The following is a 22,556-nucleotide window of genomic DNA, read 5'->3' as shown; positions in this document are numbered from 1 at the left end:
TATATAATTTTAATATTATTTTAGAAAGATAACGTTATAGTTATCAATTTGAATAATGATAAACTTCAAGAAAAACTACGATCGCAATTATATTGTTAATTCAATATAATTTAATATTTATTTGCAAATATTTCACAAGTTTTTATAATTTGTAACACATACAAGGTGAATCGAAATTCTTGATATTAAAATTGATATTAAAATTGGAAAGATTTTAGAATATAAAATAAAATAGAAAATAAAAATAATAATATATTGGAAGTACTATTTTTGAAAAATTTGAATGTGAGAATTCATAAATTTAATTATCTTTAATCTTTAGATTTTTGATTTATCTTTAATTAAACTAGTAATAAATTAAAATAACTGTATATATATAAGTGAAGAGATTTTTTTTATTTAATATCTTATTTTTAAAAATCAAATTTCATTTTATTCAAAATCTATTTAATTTTCTTAAAAATAAGTTATCAAATAGAAAAAGAATAATTTCTTTATTTTCTTGATTTTACCTTTTGTTTTTTTTTTTTTTCGAAAACAATATTTTTGATACAATTTGCTATTTTATATACTTTAAGTCATAGAATTTCTTGTATTATAAATTTTAATTCACTCTATATACATGTTAGATAATCACATTTTTTTTTCGACAGAATTATCTCGTATCAAGAATTGCTTCGTTTCGTTTCATTCAGTTTTATAAATGTTTCGTATAATGAACGTGAGATTTTTAACGAACTTTTTAGCGCACCAACCACACCATGTACGATATTACGATAACTTTTACATAGATATAACTTTTATATAAATATTTCTTTCATGTGCGTACATATTTCAGGTGTAAAAAGAAAAATATAATTCCCGATAACGCACAATGCAATTATTTTACAAATACGGCACGATAAGATAGATAAAAATTTTACAGTCGAAATTATACTCTGTGAGAATCGGGCAAAGCGCAAGCAGTGGTCACAAGGGTATATTTTTCTTCTTAGAGGATGGTAACGGCGCACGACCGTGCGCCATCATGGTAGATCGAGCGTATAACTCTAATATCAGTTTCTTTTCTTATAAACTGCCGCACTAACAAATCTTTTCAAACAACTCTACGAAAATGCTAGAATTTTTCCAACTTCATTTCTTCTTCTTTCTTTTACTGATAATTAAAAGTTTTAAGATAGCTAATTTATTATTTAGATAATTGATTTATTTTTTAAAAAATAGATAAATATTTTTCTTATTTCTATAATTTTTTAATTCCATAATTATTTTACTTTTATAATACAAAAAAGAATTTTAGAATTAACTTAAATGATAAGTTATGTTGATAATTACGTATCTGTTATTTTTTGTTTTGAGATTCAAAACGATATAATTTATGTGTATTTAAATATTATTACACTCGCATGCAAGTGTAAAACTGGAAGTGTAAAACTATGAAATTTTGATTCGATTTATAGGAAAATTATTCTTCTTGGAAATAGAAATGGGGTAGATAACCGTTCGAACTGCTTCAAATTTTTAAAGAGTATTAATGTGATATCTCTGTTCTATGATTTAATCGAGAATAAAAGCACTCACCTATCAGTGAAATCTTGCAAACAGATGCCTTTGTTGAAACAAACAATATGTTCGTTTCATTTATGAAACTATTATCTTTTCTCGATATAGATAACTGAAATGGTAGATCATATTAGGCTAGATATTTTATTTTTAGTTAATTTTTTACCTTTTTTAACAAATGAAAATGATTTCAAGTAGCTTGTATTTTTGTACTTTCATTGTTTCCATGAATATATATATATATATATATATATATATATATATATATATATATAATTGATTGTATGAAAATTGTTTGATTTTTATATCCATTATTCGATCTTCAAGTAAATTTGATTGTAAATTTACAATTTTGTATTTAAAAGAATATTCGTGAACCTAAAACTCAAAAACAGTTGTAAAGTGACCAAAAAACAACGCGATCGAGTAGTTTCATTTTCAGTTGATCAACAATGCAATTTCGAAAATTCAATAATCGTTATATTTGTGTAAAATAAGAATATTCGATAGAATAAATGTAAACTAAAGGTATGGCTATTAAGAAGGAAGAGAAAAAGAATTTATTGTTAATGATGAATTTAATAAAAGCGATAAAGCAAACAATTGCATAGTAAGAAAACTCCATTGCTTAATGTCTAATATATCTGCGAATCTGTGATTAATACGAAAAAGCACAAAGTTCGAGAAGAATATTGTTGATCATAAGTTTCTTGATATAATTAAATCTTAAATAATACAATTAATTTCAATTCCTACTCTTAATTCTTAAATATAATCAGTTATTCAACGAATAATAATATTGCAACAAATTATAAAACACTTCTTTTTTACAATCTTTTTACTTCTTAAATGAAAAATTTCATTAATAATATTAATTCGATTAATTCAATTGTATAAGAGAATTCATCAAGAATCAGATGAGCTTTTCACCGATAAAAATACGAGGAAGACAAAAAAAAGAAAAAAAGAAGAAAAAGCGGATAAAGAAGAGGAAAAGTACAAAGAGGAAATCGGTGGTTACCCAAACATTACGTATTCGAGATAGCTACAAGTTGAGATATTTGCAACAAAAGGGGTACGGGGTTAGATTTCTATCCCCAATGGTGGTGCAAGCTTCGTTTTCTCATTGGTCCCCCCAGATCCGTGACGTCACTACGCCTGCCTATGTAAAGGTGAAGCACGCGGAGCGTCAGTACATCGTTGTCCGTCACGTCGATCGGGTCTCAACTTTGAATCACCCTCTGCTCTTTCTTCTTAAGTCGAGGAAGAATCTTTATTTCGAGGTAATCGGCGACGAGTAACCAGTTATCCAATCGACAAGGACATCTTTGCATTTATTTACGAAGGTAAAAAATAAAATTGGCATGTTTCTAATTTCATCCAATTATCAATTATTATTTATTTATAACGAAAAAATTGTCGTATATATTCGTTACGTGTATAATAATATTTAAACGAATTTGATAATTGTTTTTGAAAAATTTTCTCCTCTTCTTCTTTCTTATACGATCATTATTTTAAATATTTTCTCAATAATAATTCTGCCGTTTTTGAAGCGATAAGTCCCATTTGAATCGCTTTAAACGAATGCAAGAAATATATCAACTTTTAATTAAATAATAAGTTTCAAAAGTTCAGAAACATGTATTAAAACATGTTTACGTTAACGTTAATATTTTTTATCCTTTCTTTCCTTGATGTTTATATTTTTTTTTTTTTTTATATCTTGTTGAGTAGATACTTCTTTCATTCGTAAACCCTTCCAGGTATGCGCTCAACCTTTATCAGAATTAAAGCTAGAGCTAAAGTTGGACCATGCTTTTACATACACAAAGATATGTGTTATTATACGTATGATGTAAAAAAAAAAAAAAGGAGAAAGAAAAGTTTTACAGGAAATTAGAAAAAGTTATTAGTAGAATACCTAATAAATTGTTTTAGAAACAATATTTATATAAAAGTTTAATATTATCAAATTTTATATATTCTTTTTTATTTAAAAAAGGATCAATTCAATCATCTGAATAATAATATATCATGTTATCTAAAATTAACGATAATCCCAAAGAAGCAGCGGAGAAACATAAATTTATATTTAATTATGTATTGAAATTTTTGAAAGAAGAAAAAGAAAACAGATATTTTTGTTAATTTATATAATACGGTAAAATAAAAACGAATGGTGCACGATTTATGTCGTTGCTTTTTATAAAGCAACAGGCTGCCGAGTAGAAATACGTTGAATCGAAAAATATCCGAGTTTTAAATGCAACATAAAATAATTATTTATAATCATAAACTCGGCATGGAAAAAAGCTTCGTTCAGATTAGAATGAAATTAATTGAATTTAAACAATTTGAATTCAATAACATTTGAATATGAATTTTTCAAGTTTTTCAACTTTTTGTTCCATTCTTGGCAATTTGCAAATTTATTTGCTTCAAACAATTTCAAGCAATTTCTTGACTAATGTGAATTTATTTTATTGAACTTATTTCATTTGTTCTGAAACATTTTTTATTAAAGTTTCTGATTTAAAATAAATAAACTTCGATCGAATCAATTGCGTGATAATTAAATTATAATTAATAAAATATAATCGAAAAATGATTACGTGTTAATCTGTAACGAATTTATCAGAAATGAAGCGAAAAAACAAAATTTTAGAATATTTTTAGAAATGATAAAAAGATATCGCTGAAAATAATAATTTCGTATCGCAATATTAAATTTAAAGGATAAAAATATAAGGAATTAATGTGAACAGGAAGTCGAATTGTTTGGAATCAAGTTGGTTTTCGAGTAACTTGACTAATCTATTTCAAGGTTTAAGATATTGAACAATATTGAATATAGTTATAACATTGGAAAATTATTATTAAGACGTTTTTCTCAACCATTAATGTTGGACAAATATCGGCCGTTGATTATCGAAGTAATTACTTTCTTGAAACTCCATTATATGAAACAATGAAATCTCAAACGATTTCTAAATATAATATCCATCTATAGTTTTAACATTTGTATGTATTGTTTTAATTTAATCACGATAAACTAGAGATAGAATGGACGAATAATTAAATGCAGAATAGTTAAAAAAATCCTATAAACATAACCTTAAAATATTACTTTTTCTTTTATCACATAAAATTGCTATGTTATTCTTCATAAAATTTTATAATTTAATAAGAAATATAATATATTATAATTTTATATACATTTTAACGTATAAAATATTATCTAAAAAGTGATAATTAACGATTTGATGAAATATTTGTCTTGAACATCCTGTTTAAATATGAATGCAATAATAAGAAAGAAAATTGGGGCGGAAATTACTTTGAAACGAAACAATATTCTAGTCTATTTATTACAAAATTTTTATTTTCAATTTTTGAAATAAAATTTTGATCTAAAATATTAATTTCATGGTTTAAAAATTATCACAAAATTTATAAATATTAAAATTATATTCATCTTTTATGCATCATATAACACGTTTAACAAAATAATACAATATAAATTTGATAAAAAATACAATCGTGTAAAAATTATATAAAAGAATTAATCACGTTAATTTACATATTTAGAATTTACTTCTTTGTCACGGATAATATAAATTTCGTTTGATAAAATTATATCTATTCTTTGATACGCAATTCATGATTCGTTATTCTTTATCAAAATTATCATTTTTTAGATATGATCGAAAAGGGAAATGACAAACTTTGACAGATCGATCATTGGTGCTCAACACGATATTTCTATTAGTTAAACGACCGATCACCATATTGGAAACTTACACGAGATGTACTCACTTGAACTCGCAACTCTTCCTCTTGCCTCCAGGATATTAGTTAAAATCAATTTCACCATACACTGATTATTTCACTACAGCGTATACAAATACTTTGAATTTAGTATCTGCGATCTCTAGCTATTTATCGTATTTACAGTTATAGTTAATTTCAAGCTTGAAGTTGCTTGAAATGTGAAATAAATTGATAGATATGCTCATAATTCACTTTAAAATTCGAAATTTCAACAATTTCATGGAACTTTAATTCCTTTCTGGTCACGATATACGCAGATAATAATAATACATCTGCTATATTAATAGTTTTCTTACTTTTGCCACAGATTTTTATAAATTCAAGAATTACAATTAGTCTTATAATTAAAATATAATTTAACTTAACTTATTTAATTTCGTGATCATGATAAAATTTAATATTCGATTTAACAAAAAAAAAAAAAAAAATTTTAAAACTTTTAATTCCTTAATAATGGTTATATATACATTTAATCGTCCATTTATTATTGAATCTAGATTTCTAGAAAATTCAAAAATTACAACGTCTTGTATATAAAATATAGAATATATATGTCACCATATTTGTTTTTATCGTTATTTGTGTATAATTATAAAAAAAATGTAATTATAAAAAAAAAAAAAAACTTGAGCTTTAACGAATGAAATGACACGTTTCTGGCAAGGTAAATAGAATAGCAAAACAGTGTGACGAACAAACGATATCGTATTGGTGCGTATATCTACGTTTCAATGATTAACATGAACGAGGAAAAAGTTTATTACGAGGTAAAAACATGCGAAACATCTATATGCGGTTAATTAATGCGCATAATTTGAAAATATATATATATATATATACTTTTCTTAACAGTATTAACACTTTTTCTATACACGTGTACAATATAACAGTGTATTAACACTTTGACGTTCCCCTCTTATCGATCCCTTTATTTTCTTCTTCTTCGAATTTCTTCGAAAGGCGGGGAAAGTTCGCGTGACGGCGAACGAATACTCGATTTCTTCCCGTCTCCGATTGATAATTCATTTCTTCGTTTCGCGGTTCGCCATGTCTCGTCCTTTGTCGTTTCATTCACTGTTACGACGTTACGTTTCATCATTCATTTTGCCGTGTTTTCAAATAACTGACTGTAAGTATACAAGAATTTTTATATTTGCTATTGATCATGAACGAGAGACGAAATTTCTTTCAAATGTTTTCTCATTTAAAAAAAACACGATTTGTTTCTTCTTGCACAAAATGAGAACTGTCCTATATTTTCCCCGACTCTTTTCCTTTATTTCCTTTTCACTCGTTATTTTCTTTGTTCCCTTGCTTCTTTTTTCACACGTATCACACGTGTATCTGTGTTTAATCTTCGACTCGCTGCATATCAATGTGCGTATACAACATATGTATAAAACCTTTAAATTTATGTATGTGCATTTTTCTCTTCATTTATTTCGTCTATCTTCTCGATACGCACATTTTTAAGGGAAATCTATGCAAAAAACTATGTATATTTCTGGTCCTGCAATTTATAATAAAATAAATTGTGCGATCAAAGCTGTATTTTTTTTAAATACTTTCAGCTTACATTTCATATTTCAATTTTGTCTTAAAATTTAAAATGCTTCTAAATATTATAGTACGCTTTTAAAAGCAGTAAAAAGTAGTAAGATTGGAAAATCTCAATAAAATAAAATAAATAAGATAATCTGGAGAAACGTACATTTTTAATAATAAATTATATCAGTTGGCAGATATGATTCAATATTTTTTCTTGAAAAACGGAAGAAATTTAGAAACGGAATATTTCGAGTTAAATATAGAGTTAAAGTATGACACATGATTTTATCCTGACATTGTTTCTTACATTTGTACATCTGTTTTCCTTTTTCCTTTTCTTCTCCTTTTCTTCCTTCCTTCTTGTCATTATTTTTCTCTTTTTTAATAATGCAAAGATGTAAAAAATATGAAAGATAAATTGCAACTTTGTTACACGTATTTGCGAGCAAAATATAAAATCGTTAAAAAAAATGTTCTCTTTATGGTATGGTAATGTAAAGTCACATTAAATAGATAATGATCTAGTGAGATACTTAAGATATAGTTTTAATTAAAACTTCTACAGTTTTGTTGTTGAAACGATGCAAACGAAAGTTACGCAATTATCATCATCTTTATTTTATACCGTTAATTCATTCCTCTTCTTCTAATAACATTGAATTATTAATCTTCTGAAATACATTTATAGATTTAATCGAGGAAATCGTTATTCGGGCTGACTTTACATCGACTTGTATTACTTAAGTAATGCGCGTTCAAAGTTATTTATTCACGTTAACTTGTTATTTCAAAATTTGAACTGTAATAAATCATGTAAACTTAATAACATATAATATCACGAATTAGAATCCCACAGCAAATATTATTCCTGTTATTTCCTGTTTACTTAACTTTATTTCATTTAACCTAAGAGATCGAAAAGATCCACACCGAGATATTTTGGTATTGTTTTTCTTCTTTTTTTTTTTTTCCAATATTTTCTATTTTAATAATTCTATAAAGAATCATGACGTGTTAAGTTTATGATATCGTGATTGGAGAAAATTGATCGATAGAACGATTTGAAAAATTTGAAGTACTTTGAGAAAAAAATCTGTATATACAAAAAAAGCAAAATCTAAAATTACTGTTAGTTCAACACTTATCGAATATATACAAGACTCGAACGAAGGATGTTTATGATGAACTTTACAAGATGTGATACAAAACATGCAAAGATCGTATGTGAGGATATAACTTCGTTGAATTTCGAAAACAAAATAAATAAATAAATAAATAGAAGAAAGTAAATACATTAATAAATAAATAGATAGAATAAGTGAAGAAAAAAAAGCGACAAACGCGTGTATTACAATTTTTTATTGAAATTTGTTCTTCTAAGAATTTACGAGTTCCATTGGTCGATCGAAAACTCGTTTCAAATTTACGCTTCAAATCGATGATCAACTAGGCTCGGAGTGAATACAGTCTCAAAACTCTTAACCTCATACTTTTGCTAAGTTTTCTCATTGCGGGTTAATCGGCCGCTAATCCATTTGTAATTGGATACTTATTCGTTAGAATAAATAGAGAATCGAAAAAAGCAGTATCTATATCGTTTTATTTAATTAACAAAAAACTAATTACGCTATAATTATTATATTATGGAACGTCGTGTATGCGAAGGCGTGCAGCAACATGATATATTAAAAAAGGATACAAATTGCACATGTATTATTGTGTATAAATATATCTGTTTGTAATTTTAATTTCGAATTAAAACATATTTTTCAATGTGATAATTTCCTTTTTGTTATTTAATATCAACCTGTTAAAATCGGTTTCTGAATTTAATGAAATAAATGTAGATGCATTTAATAAATACTACTTTCGACAAGTAAAGCGAGACCACAAAAGCGTTTACGTTAAACGTATTATATATTACATATATGTATAAGAAAGTTTGATGCTATACTCCTTATCTTTAGACAAGGAACGACGATGCTCGAGTTATTTCTAACCTCATTTGGACTACGTTCGTGTTATTTTGTTACATCGTAAATTGGATTAAGAAGGATAATTGTATATTATTTATTTTGTTCGAGTTATTTGTTTGTTATGATAGTATATTGCGATGATACTGAATAATTAAATATTATTACAATAATAAAAAAATATAAAATTATTAAATCAAAATACATCGATGTAAATTTTTAATAATTTTTTTATTTAACAACGTTCGTTTCGTTTATAGAAATTGTTTACCTATTCTTACTCTTAATATAAAATTTTTCCTCCTCGTTCCTTTGTAGGAAAAATTGATTTTTTCGTTTGCTTTAAAAGGTACTTGCTTTTAAAAAAGTAAACAAGTGTTTTTTTAATCTCACTCAGATTGAACTGCCGTATGGCACGAGTTAAATGAAACGGTGCGCATATAAAACGCTCTGACTGAGCGTTTTATTGTTAGAAAATTAAAAGAATCGTTATTGAGCATAAAAATTGAGCATCGTGAAGCAGTTTGAAAAATCAGTCTTCAATCGTGAAGAATCGTGAAGAAATCAATTTTTTTTTAATCTAACGCGTTGGATTAAAATCGTAATTCTTTTTTCAGTAATCCTTAAAGCATTCTCAGAATTGAATTCAAAGTATTCGAAAAACAATAATTTAGACTGTAAATGTTGTTTGACAAAAATGAAAAACATTAACATCCATTATATTCTCATACGATGACTGTGAGAAATATCCGTATATTCTTTAATGGAATTGTTACAATATTCCCTACATATGTGTATAAATTCCAACACTTTTCAATGATAATATTTATGCAATACACTATAAAGCACTCGTTCGCTTCCAACAACATACTCACATCTTGTTAAGGGATAAATGCTTCATTAAATATTTTTCTTGGAGTTTCGAGGAATAGTAGAATAGTGGAGGAAAGTTTTTGAAGATACATAAGTATTCCGTGAAACATACTTTTCGTTACAAAACATGTATTTAAACTGATGATGGTAAAAGAAAGAAATTATTCACGAAAAAAACTATATTTGTTTTTTAAAAATTTTACCTCTTGTTGTTCTTACGTTATATTTATTTTATATTTATCACACTTATTCGTTGACGTGTTTTCTTTTTTTTTTTTTTTTATTTCGAAAATGTCTATTACTCAAATGTGCTGGCCACTCGCCGACAAGAGATTTGAGAAAGAGAAAACCGTTTGAATTAAAACATTACTGAAACGAAGCACGTTGTATCATGGCACCTCGTACGTCGTATATAAAAAAAAAAACGTAGACAGTTATTTAATACGTGAATGTTTCGCACAAATGTCATGCGACATATACTGAAGGCAATATACGTGCATACGTAAAAAAGAAAGCGGAAAAAGAAGAAAAGAGAAGAGCCATCTTCCAGCAAATTTATTCTTCTCAACCACGCGTACATACCAGATGACATGAATCCCTCAACCGTGTCCTTTTACATTTGTCCGTGTCACATACGAATAGAGATTATCGATAAGACAGTTACAACACCGTATTATACTGTTACTCGTTCTTTTGTGCCACTCTTTGCATTTATCGTCGTTTAATAAGCAATTGTACGTGTGGCAAGTTCAATCGAGTAATAATAATATAAAAATAAAATTTATTTGTTCCCGTTCTTTAATTATTTGAAACATTATCTTGAAATAAATAAAGAAAGGGAGAAATAATTATAATTACAAACGTGGAAACTAACGTAAAAATACGAAAAAATAAAATTGACTTGTGAATATACGTCATACGCAAATAATGACCAACAGTATATCATAATTTGTTTTAGCAAGTCATTTTTCAGTCGGAGAGAAGACATTTGATACCGATAGCTGTGACAAAGTTTTTTCTAGTGTTTCGACAATATTTTGGATAAAAAGAATCTTTTATTATTTATAACTTGTCAATCTATCAGAATTAATTTATTCATTAATTTATGTGATGTTCGTTGCTTTGATTTTGCTTTTCAATTTTTTTGATCATGGAGCATATCTCAATTAAAGAGGAACATCTAAATATTTCTTTCTTTTTTTTTAACGATCACATTTTTGGCATCGTTTGAAGATTACAAGATTTAAATTAGATATTGTTTTTTTTTTTAAAATCATTCTCAGTCGAAACATTAATGATATTGGATAAATTTTGATATTTGAATGATATGTGAAAACATTATGAAAATTTTCTTTCAAAATCATTTAAATACATATGTGCGATAAATATTCTATAACATTATTAAAAATGAAGAAGTATAAAGAAATATTAAAATTTTTTTTATAATTTTATATAAAATTATTATTTACAATCAAAATATAAGGTGATCGAATATGTCTTGAAACAGCAATCGAGAAACAATCAACAGTTAATTTTAAGATAATCTAATTGTCAGATATCTAAGAATCTTTTTATAAAAAAATATAACTTTTTATTGAAAATCACATACACGATATATGAATATATGAATACACATATATATTTCATTCTTCTTTTCCTAGCATATTTCTTTTTTTTTTTTTTATTTATTTTTTATAAAATTTTATTACACCGAAATATCATTTGCTAGCTAGCTTCGATCACCTAGTTTCCAATAATATTTACCAATAATGGTTTGACATTCAACGCGATAGGGAATTCCTTTGAAATCACAGAATCTTGTAATTCGTATGATACATGATATGCGATACAACAGTTGTATCCAAATACCAATTAATGGCGATCATAATCACGTACATAAAACATCCGTATTATCATTTTTCCTTTCGAAAATAAAAAAAAGGGCGGGGGGGGGAGGGGCAAAAAAAAAAAAAAAAAAAATACACCTCTGCACGGAATAGTATATTAAATTTCATAAATTTCGTTTGCTTTCGAATTGAGTTGATTTTGATCTCAATTCGAGGAGAAGCTTTAATTATACATCGATTAAAAAAATGTGATATGCACGATATAAATAATAATAGTAATTAATTATATGCTTAAATTTACACAATATCAGATGAAGTCCTACATCATTTTAAAATCTGCAACTATTTGTCCAGAATTTAAAAATCCCCAGTTGGGTACAGTCGTAGTTCTGCATTATTTCAAGAATTTATAATTGGTTGCCGTTAGTTCACGTCATTTCAAAACCAACAACCAAACTACCACTGGTATAATTCTATGCCATTTTGTGTACACAATAAATTATATACATTTTAATAATTACTGGAGCATTATTACGATTTATTACAAACTCTGATTTATTCAACTCTGCTTTAACCTGCTACGAAAACAAATGTAATTTTTCTACAGCAATTATTACTTTTTTGTATGATAATATATGATATTAATAATATTACATATCTATATATATATACTGTCCATTCGTTTTTTGGACTTGTTTGATCTTTTTTTATAATTTGATTACAAGAGAATCTATTTATTGTGTAATATACATCTATTTTTGAATTTAAATGAATTTAAATTATATATACATGTAATTTTGGAAATGGAAATAAATAGATAAAAAACAAGAAAAGTTTCATCGTTCTTTTATATGTACAGAATGTCTCAAGAGGAAACGGAATAACTTTATCAGTTGTTTGATCTGTATGTTTGATTTACTCAATATTATTTATCATTTTGAATCAAAGAAAGTCATAATGTAATTAAATTCATATCGCATGAATTTTTATACCTTTTTTTTATTATTTAATTTTAAAAAAAGAAATTCCATATATACAAGAGGAAATAGAATAATAGTTTTCAATTTTTTGCATATTTCTATCTTCTTTTAAATGTATACACTGAAAGAATCGTTAAAAATGATTTTTTATTTTACTAATTTTGTTTCTGATGTCTTTACTTGCATCGTGTAGTTTTATATTGTATACTTTTATATTAGTATTTTTTGCATAATTTTATTAATTTTGTTTTCATATAATCTTAGAAAAACTAATCTGAAAGAGTTGATTTGATGATTTAATTTATATTGATTTAATTTGAACCGCCCGTAACATAGCCTATCACATCATGAAATAGATTTATATTTATGAGATAAGAATTCTCTTCTTTAACTCATACATAAGTAAAAAGATATAAGAAAAAGATGTAAGAAATAAAAAATAAAAGGTTATTATTATTATTCCAGTTGTTTATACGTAGAATCTATTTTTTTGAAATGAATCAAAATCAAAATTAAAACATACATGTGATATTCTTTTAATTCAGGTTGATTTATCAAAGATACAGTAATTATTCAATTATTCAATTTTCTCGTGAGACACCCTGTGTAAAGATATAACGTTTGCTGTACAATTGTTAGATTTAAAATTGGATGTGGATTATAATTACAATTATGAATTTCTTAATACGATTAATTTGGGAAAAATATTTCCAAAAAAAATTTGCAAATGAAAATTTCACGTTCAAATTTAATTTTCTTTGAATTTTTTCTTTATTATCTAATCATATATAATTTTCATTAAAACTAAAAAAACATAAAGAACAGTTTGTCACTTCTCGAAATCCTAATTTCTATAAAATTATTATTTACAATTTTTCTCTTTGTTAAGCAAAATAAGACAGATAATCCAACGAATGAAAATTTCTTTTTTATATTTCTTTTCCGCCACAAAAAAAAGCAACAAAAATCTTTCTCGAGTAAATAATAGAAATTCATAAATTAATATTTATATATTTATAATTGGCAATTTACTTTGGCAATTTCCATTTAATAAAATTAATTATTTAATAAAAATTTGATAAAACATGATATCAAATTTATTTACAATGAACAATTTCATTGTAATAAAAATTAATTTTCTTTTTTCAAGTAGCAATATATACATACATAAATATCATAGTTTCCTTTTGTATCTCCATTTTAATAACCGCATTCATCTATAAAATTTTGGAAATGTGGCCAACACGGAAATGTTGATCGATGCAGCAGTTTCTTTAATCTTTAGATTTTTCTCTCTGTTGAGAAAAGTCACAACATGATCGTAACTGAACTCGTAATCGATACGAAAGACAACAATCTGCTCTGATTAATAATTAATACCTCGGGTAATTACGAGGAACGACACAAGTGGAACGAATTCTGTGGTAAGTAACGTTTGTCAACATTCATATATCACGTAAAACGATCGATAAATATACGTACATCCGATGTTTCTAATCTAATGTATCGGTTTGTATCTCGAATCCGCTTAAATATTTCGAAAAATATGAAAGAAAACGAAAAAAATATTTCAGACAAAAATCGTTTCATATAAAGACTTGGTGCGATATTAATAATTTTTTTTATTCAGAAAAGTCAATTTTAATTTTTTTAAATTTTCCAATTTTCATGAATTATTTGTATCGAAAAAATTTTTAATTTTTAGTTAGTGAAATATTATAAGTTGAAAAGTTAGGATATAAAAGTCAAGGAACATGCAAAGTGATATTGATATTATAATTCTTGTCTTTCGTAGCAGTAAGTTTTATAAAACTGTAATATCTATTTAAAAATATTTTTCGAGCTAAAAATTTTTCGACAGAAATAATTTAAAAGTTTTTAAGAAATAACAAGTGCGATAAAAATTGTATGGTTCCACTTGAAAAAATTGAAGTTGATATAATACAACTTCATTCATCAGTGTATAAAAAAATATGTATTTGTAATATATATCTTTTAACGTATTTTTGCTTGAAACGTTTTTATTCATTTTTATTCAGATTTTTCGTACTTTATTTTTTTTTTTTTTTATACTTTCATTTTATCAATTTATATTATTCGTGCTCGAAAATAAACTAGGCACGTTGTATTATAATAATAATTCAATAGCGAATGAAAATATCAGTTGATGCGCGATGATTCGAAGTTATAAAATTGTAATGACACAAGATATGAGGGTAATATGAGACTTTAAATCGATCATTTGAACACAAACCATTTCATTTCTCATATCTTTATAAACAGATTCTTGCAGATTCCTTTTTCACTTCGTCGAAAACTTAATTCTTAAATCGAAAAAATTATTAAATTGTTTAACCTAGAAAACGTATAATATTTTATTTCATAATGTTTCAAAATATATTTATTATATTATAATAAGTTTACGAAATATCAATAATCTATGTGCAAACTATTTTTATCATCTATGTCTAAAATTGAAAATATATTTCTGTTGCATGTTAATCAATAAAATAGCGTTGTAACTTAATAAATTTTTTTCCAAGTGAAAAAAAAAAATTTAGAAAAAAGGGAAAACATTTTTAAATTATCCTACAATTTTATTAATAATCATTAATTGGCAATTTCAAAAATATGTATAACGATATTTAAAACAAAATTTGAGATTAAAATTTTGAAGAAAATTAAAATTCTTATAAAGAACGAACAAGAAAGAAAAATGATTAATCTGTTTGAATATTTTCTATGTCTTCTATTTGAATCTCTTTTTACTTTATTAACACGTTGAAAGAATCGAGATGTGTGTTAAATACAAAAAAAAAAAAAAATTTTATCAGGAAAAGCGTTTTCTTTCAATTCGAAAAAGCGAATAAATTGTAATTAAAACAAAAGGGGGGGAAAAAATGGATATAAATTAAACTTTTGTGAAAAGGAATCGGTAATAAATCGAAGAATCTTCGATAATACAAAAGCCATTCGCGTCGCCGTTTCTCTCGAGAATAGTTATCGACACTTTTATTGAAAGTTTCAGAAACAAGATAAAGTTTTTAGATGAAATTGCGGCAGACTTATGCTCACGTGTTATCTTACCCGCGGTTATTCTTTAAAAGGTTTTAAATTGCATGCGCATGTGGGTGTAGTTAAAAGCACGATATTTATTGATTTGTTAATCGAAATGTGTAAACAAATATTAATTCTTTTCTTTTCTAATTCAAAGTCAGAGAGAGAGAGAGAGAATCAATGAATTATTTGAGATAAGATTCGTGATAAAACTCGAATTAAAATTTCTTTTATTCTTTTCTCTAACATCATCTTTTTTGTAATTTGAAAAATATTAAATCGAAAAAAGGATATTTCTCGAGAGAGAATAAGCTCCTCTTCCATTTAATTTTTCTCTATCTCAGCGAATTGTGTAAAATATTGGAAGCATATACAGCAAAGTTCATGAATTATAAAATTACAATACTCGGGGAAAAAGGATATTACAATATCTCGAGAAATATCCATAATCTGAAAAGCTCCTCGATTGGACTCATATTTATCGTGTATCTTTTCATTGCTATCGCAATATTTAATTTCTATTGCAATTTATTGTTTGCAATAAGCAAACAATATACAACGTGAGCATATTTAACATCATCAATGCTTTTATTATGCTCATGTACGATTCAACTTTTACACAATCTTCGTTATAACAATTTTATAAATACTAAGTATTATTACAAGCATGTTATAAGTTTTATCCAGATCAATTATTCGGTTTCTGAGATATTTGATCCTTATTTAATTAGACTCGTTATTTCAATGAATTCTTCCAATCTTTTCTTACCTCTTAAAACGAAAGATTATTCCGCGAAAGGAAAGAAATGAGCGATCGAGTAATTACTCTGATAATTATTAGAGCCTTGAACGAGAGGGCGTTAAAATAAGTAATCGAATACCTGGTTATTTAACACTGGAAGAAACATAATTGAACAAACACCGAGGCGCTAACTCGTCTTACGCGATGATTTTGCAATTTACCATGCAATCTGTCGTTTATTCGATTAGCTTGCTTACTTCCCTCGCCGAAGCCCAAGGGGTAGAAAGTTGTGCTTCTGCCAACATCAACAGTAACAACGTTGCCCTTCCATATTTTCGACTTCGATGCAACCATTGAAAAAAGTCTCACGGGCAAAAGATAGATTGTGCGATGATATAAGCAATGCTCATTATTGTAATTGTAATATTACTAATATAAAATAATATAGACGATATTAATATAGGTTTAAGATATTAATATAAGGGACGAAGAAATGAGAAATTTCTCTATCTTTATGTTTGTTCTGTGCACAAATTTTTTTTCTCGAAATATTACACGCCAATAGCTCGTTTATATTGCGTTCTTTCGACAATTTTAACGGACCGCGTATTCGCTTATAATCGTTCAAAATATCTTTATTTCCCACATTCAGGCTTCGTTAGTATAAGTTTCTTATATTTCGAATATTAATTTCTCTTGGTTCAATCATAGAACGTTGAACTTGTAATTATATTTTTAGATACGATGATTAATTATTTTATTTCGGCTAATTTTCTCGGAGAAAAAGAAAAATGGCCCCTGATTTGCTTTCAGACGCGAAAAAAATTTTTTTTTATTACAAAATCAAGAAAATTTCAAGATATATTTAACTTTGAATAGCAACAGGTTGCCCATGATCCTGCACACCTGTTCAATCGCCTGTTTCGCACCACAAAATCGTGAATCGATTGGATAACCAGCATAACGATTTATTTCAAAGAGTGTATTTGGAAATGCAAGCTTGGATAAGTATATAAAGAATTTAATTAAGTATAACGATAATAAAGAGTATTGCAACACGAAAAATTTGGTGAACGATCCCTTGATCTCTAACTCGAGATTAACAATTAATCGAGCCTTTTTGTAATAAAATTCGAGGGGAAGTTGAGAAGCAAAACGCGTATTAAAAGATAGATGTTTGTCCCACAAAAGTCTATTGCAGTTTGAATGTTAACAAAAAGTTCTGATTTCGAGATGGATACTCGGGGATGGATACTCGAGCGTATTAATTTGAAAGGGAGAAAGAGACTAAGAGATTGGTTAGACAAATTTGGAGAAATGGCTAAACAGGAAAACTAGGAAAATAGAGTAATAAATTATGCCAAGGTTTAGGGACAGAAAGAGAAAGAAAAAAAGGCATGTGTGGAGGCATGTGTGGAACTATTGTGCCGTTGGGTTTTCTCGTAATTACGGAGGCTCGATAAAGGCTAATAATTATTTATAGAGTACTTTAATTACTCCAATTAACTGATGCATTTTGAGAAATCGAATAAATATACTCATCGTTCAAAAAAAGTATAAGTTCATTTTTAGATCATCGACTGTTCAACAAGTGAGAGCAATCATTGGAGCAATGGTTCATCATTTTATTGTCATTCCAAGTTTCCTTATTATCGTCTTCGTTTGCTTTTATTTTATACGAAAGTATCCATTTATCTAAAGAAAATAAGGAAAAAAAAATTTATCAAGTGATATCACAATTCGATATCCACAAAATCTGAATTCTTACCAGATCTTCGATTCTTTGCACGAGTGATATGCCTCGTTCTTCTCGTTTCCAGTGTTGCGATTGAAAAGTTAGAAACATCTCGGCCGGCAACGCGGCCATTCTTCTCCGAATCAAGATCGTCCTTGGTTGTTTTACACGACCATTGGTTATACCTCGGAACAACCAAAGGTATCGACGTTTTTAGAACAAAGCCAATGTATATACCACTTGCATCGTTTCTCCTTTTTTTTTTTCTGCTCCGCCTTCGCAAAACCGACCGAGCCATTTTCTACCTCGTCGAGTGTTTATCTGTTTGCATGGTACTTTTTCTTCTTCCTCCTCCTCCTCTTCTTCTTCCTCGTTTTCTTTCCACCTCCTTGCCTTTTTCTTCATCTTTTTTTCTTTCTTCGTCTCTTCCTTCTTCTTCTTCTTCTTCTATTCATAGATCGCGTCATATTTATTTTACATTGTTTCTCGCGAGTCAATTCACAGTTTCTTCGTTCATCCTGGTTCATCCTTCTTTTACATAAGGCGAAGATTTTTCGACTCTTTAACGATTATTTTGGATACGCAATATCGATATCGTTTCCTGATAAAATAATAAAAATGATTTATTATTCATATTTATATAATCGACATCTTTATATTTCAAACTTTACATTTCGTCAATAACAACGAAAAAAGTTTAAGATTAAAGTTTCATTAAGTTTTATTAATGTTTTTCTCTCGAGCCGATTTTTCTAACCGATTTTCAATACGTCAACTTTTATTAGAAATAAAATGTTTTTTTATTTCCTTCGAATTTTAATATTTTTCTGAAATCAAAATTACCTGAAAAAAGGTAAAACGGATGTTCTAAAATTGTTTTTCATTGAAAATATTATACATAAAAGAAATGGTTATTTGTATGATAAGAAAAAAAAAGGAATATCGAAACAAATTAAACGAATTACGTTTCGATTTCAAATAATTTTCTTGTTGTACTATTTTATTAGAGAAAAAAATATTATATATAATTCGAGTGCTGCACTGATTAGTCACGAATGTATTTATTATTAATGCGCTGTGATTGTATGCGTATCGCAAAGATTACATTAAAATTTTAATATATGCACATACAATTATTATAATATTATACTTGTAAATAACATAATTTAAGAAATACGGTTTAAAAAAAACAAATTGATCAATGCAATGCAACAATTGAAAATTATTTAAAATATTTAATATTAAAAATATCAGAAAACTAAATATCAAAATGTGTTATTTCATATGAATAAAAATTTTAACAATTATAAATATAAAAATAATAAAACGAGTAATTTTATTTGATCAGAATGATTTTAGTTTATATATAAATTAAAATCACAAAAATTTAAAAATCCATGGTAAAATTTTTCTAGATAAATATGCATTTTATATAATAATTACTATATTTTCTCTATTTTTACACATTTCTTCGCAATTTTTTTTTTTTTTGTCCAAATATCAATGATCCATAAAAAATTCTTTTCCTCTTTATAAATATACAATTATTAATTTACGATTCGTTAAAAAGTTCTCGCTCTTTAAAATGATTATTCTAATTATTACTCGAGTTTCAGATCATTCTTTTAAGTGAAACTTTGATCATTGAACGTGTACGCTCGTTGAAAATATTTATCAATTATTTCTCTTATATTTTAAAAATATAATAATTCTAAAAATATAATTGAAAACTTCTCAGAACTCTTCCCGCAACTTAGATTCGTTTAATCCTCCCTCCTTCTCACTGAAAATTTCTGTTTCATATTCCAATCTTACAAATTTCTTTACGTCAACGTTTCCGCTTTAATCGTTTTTCTCATCTTCGATATCGAAACTTTCTTTGAAATGGTTTTAATAAGAATATCTCGTTTTCTTTTCTTAAAAAACCTGCTACCACCTCCACAATATTTACAACTATTCATTCTCTGTTAAAAAGAAAATATTCTCTATTCTTAATTAGTATTCTTTTTTTTTTTTTTTTTTTTTTTTAATAATCTTCTTGACCATCTCAAAGCATAAAATTAAAATTATTAAATTTATCAGAATAATTTGAATTTGGGTTTTAAATTTACTATCTTTTTTTAATTATTAATTTTCACAAATATTTGTTTAATGTGAATATAATGTTTAATGTAATTAATATCTATTCATGCCTATAATTACACTCATGACTTAATATTAAAATCATTGAATTTGTCAGAATAATTTGAAAGGATTTTAAATTTTTAATATCAAAAAGATAGTATTAATTGATATAAATAATATTTTGACAAATATTTGTTTAATCTGTGTGTAATTTGTAAAAAGTAATATATATATATATATATTCATGCATGTATAATTGTTTTGTCACCATGATTTATTATTAGAATCACTGCATTTACCAGAATAAAAGCTTTTCAATTTTTTATCTCATTAATCAAAAGAATTGATAAAAATATTTTTGGCAATTAATGTTAACTTTTATTAAGATAGACATCTGATTATATGTATGTATATACATTTTATATCATTTGACTTTTTAATTATAATTTATTTATTTATAATACAATATATTTAGACATTAAAAGGACATCAACAAGATGTTTTAGATAATTCCGTTTTACATAATTTTTTTTCTTTCTTCTTTTAAACAAAGATAACGATTAAAATTCATTTTTAAAAAATATTATTCGCATAAGAAATGATATACAAAATGTATAAATACTTATTTAGAAAATTTTATTAGAGAGAGTTGTAGCGAATATTAAATAAATATTGAATTGGAATCTGATTTTTAAATTTTTAAAATGAAATCTCGAAATCCAAAATATTTGTTTCCCCCCCTTTTTTTTCTCTCTAAAAAATATTCGTTTTGTCAAGAAAATTTTAACAAACTGTATCTCTGAAATTCTTAAAAAATCAATCAATAATAATAACAATTATTACTTGTATACAAATTAAATTTTTGTTTTATTTTACTTTTTCTTTATATAAACTATTGTAATGGATTGATATTGAAATCTTATCAATTAAAATGGATGTAAATACGAAATCAATTATTATTAATAATATATATAATAAATATCGTCAATAATATTTACACAAATTATTCTTTACCTTTAAAATTTCGAGAGTTTCGAATTAGAAAAAATAAGAAAAAATTTCTTTTTAATTTTTCGTGATTCGAAAGTTTCCAGTGTCTTATTCTCTAATTTTAACACTCGACAGCACAAATTCTTTTACTGCGTTAGAGTTTAACTTCACACCAGTTTTTACAAATTTCTTCAGTTTTCTTTCTCTCGGAGTCCGTTATTTACATTCATAACGTAGGCAAACATTTTATTTGACATTCGTTATTTCGACCAAACAAATGTTTGGTTATATATATATTGCAACAAACCCTTGAGAATTTAGTCGAATATCGTATTATCGATGATTAATCTGTCTTTAGGTTAGAAAAATAACGAAAAGAAAAGAAAAAAAAAAGAGTTAAGAATTTCACAATGTCTCAACGAAAAAATTAAACGATTCACGTGAATTGCTCGACTGTACAAATGAGTTATAAGCAACACAAGAGAAAACGTTCGTTTGAATTGTGATGAAATATATTTAAAAAAAAAAAAAAAAAAAAAGAAAAGACACATTTTTCTGCATCATTCTCTGCATGTCATACAGCATTTTACAATGAAACATGCCAGACGTTCATTCAAGAAATCTCTTCATTGACGATACTTTCGAGAGGATAAGCTGTTTAAAGGAAGATATTCTAAGATTCATTGAAACATATCCGATCGAAATTGCCACGATTATTACCTTTTGTGGTTTTTTTTATTGGATACAGCAATTCGTTTAATCGTAATAAATCGTAATTTCGAAATAATCGCAAGTACAAAACACAGGATTAAAGCACTTTTTTATTGCTATGCATACACGCTATTTTCTCCCTTTGTAATTTCTTACGCAACTACCTTTCCGTAATAATCGCCCCCATAATTTTCATTCCGTTATCACAATCCGTCCTTTCTCTCTTTTTTTTCCAGTTCCACTGTAACTTTAAAGAGGGGAGCGGGGAGCTTTATCCCTCTTTTTCTCTCTTTCCGTTTCTCGTCTGATTGGTATCGGTTTCTCAGGCAGAGCTCCCTCGTTTTAACGGAAAATTTTTAAGAAGCAAACGCTCAGAGAAACGCACAAATTGAACAAACCACCTTCGAAACGAATACACGCGATCACACGCAATCCTTTATGAAATATGCAGATGCGTTATTTTGCATTCGCTGATTTTTACCGAAATTAGGTTATCAAAATGAAGACAATTGCTGGCCACAATATTTACCTTTAACACCCATTTGTATCTCTCGATTATTCGACGTAATTCGGAATAAA

At 26.4% G+C, this 22,556-nt stretch overlaps 1 protein-coding gene and 1 long non-coding RNA gene across 4 annotated transcripts in view; one reads left to right on the top strand and one right to left on the bottom strand.

Moving 5' to 3' along the window:
* Positions 1–2,751: 2,751 nt before the first annotated feature.
* Positions 2,752–22,556, top strand: part of Tk (tachykinin) — a 27,508-nt gene continuing 7,703 nt past the window's right edge. For both annotated transcript variants that reach the window (XR_015290666.1, XM_012488759.3), the window contains exon 1: positions 2,752–2,909. The gene's annotated coding sequence lies outside the window, so the exon portion shown is untranslated. The remainder of the gene's footprint in view (positions 2,910–22,556) is intronic.
* LOC147658343 (uncharacterized) overlaps positions 17,365–22,556 on the bottom strand; it is a 13,805-nt gene continuing 8,613 nt past the window's right edge. For both annotated transcript variants that reach the window (XR_015290669.1, XR_015290668.1), the window contains exons 2-3: positions 18,186–18,753; positions 17,365–18,112 (exon numbers count right to left, since the gene is read on the bottom strand). This is a non-coding gene — a long non-coding RNA (uncharacterized LOC147658343). The remainder of the gene's footprint in view (positions 18,113–18,185; positions 18,754–22,556) is intronic.

The sequence above is a fragment of the Apis florea genome, unplaced genomic scaffold (genome assembly GCF_048593485.1).
Source record: "Apis florea isolate Af1SG1 unplaced genomic scaffold, ASM4859348v1 contig_2274_pilon, whole genome shotgun sequence".
Classification (NCBI taxonomy): Eukaryota; Metazoa; Arthropoda; class Insecta; order Hymenoptera; family Apidae; genus Apis; species Apis florea.
Note: the sequence above shows the minus strand (reverse complement) of the source record. Positions and strands in the feature narration are given on the sequence as shown.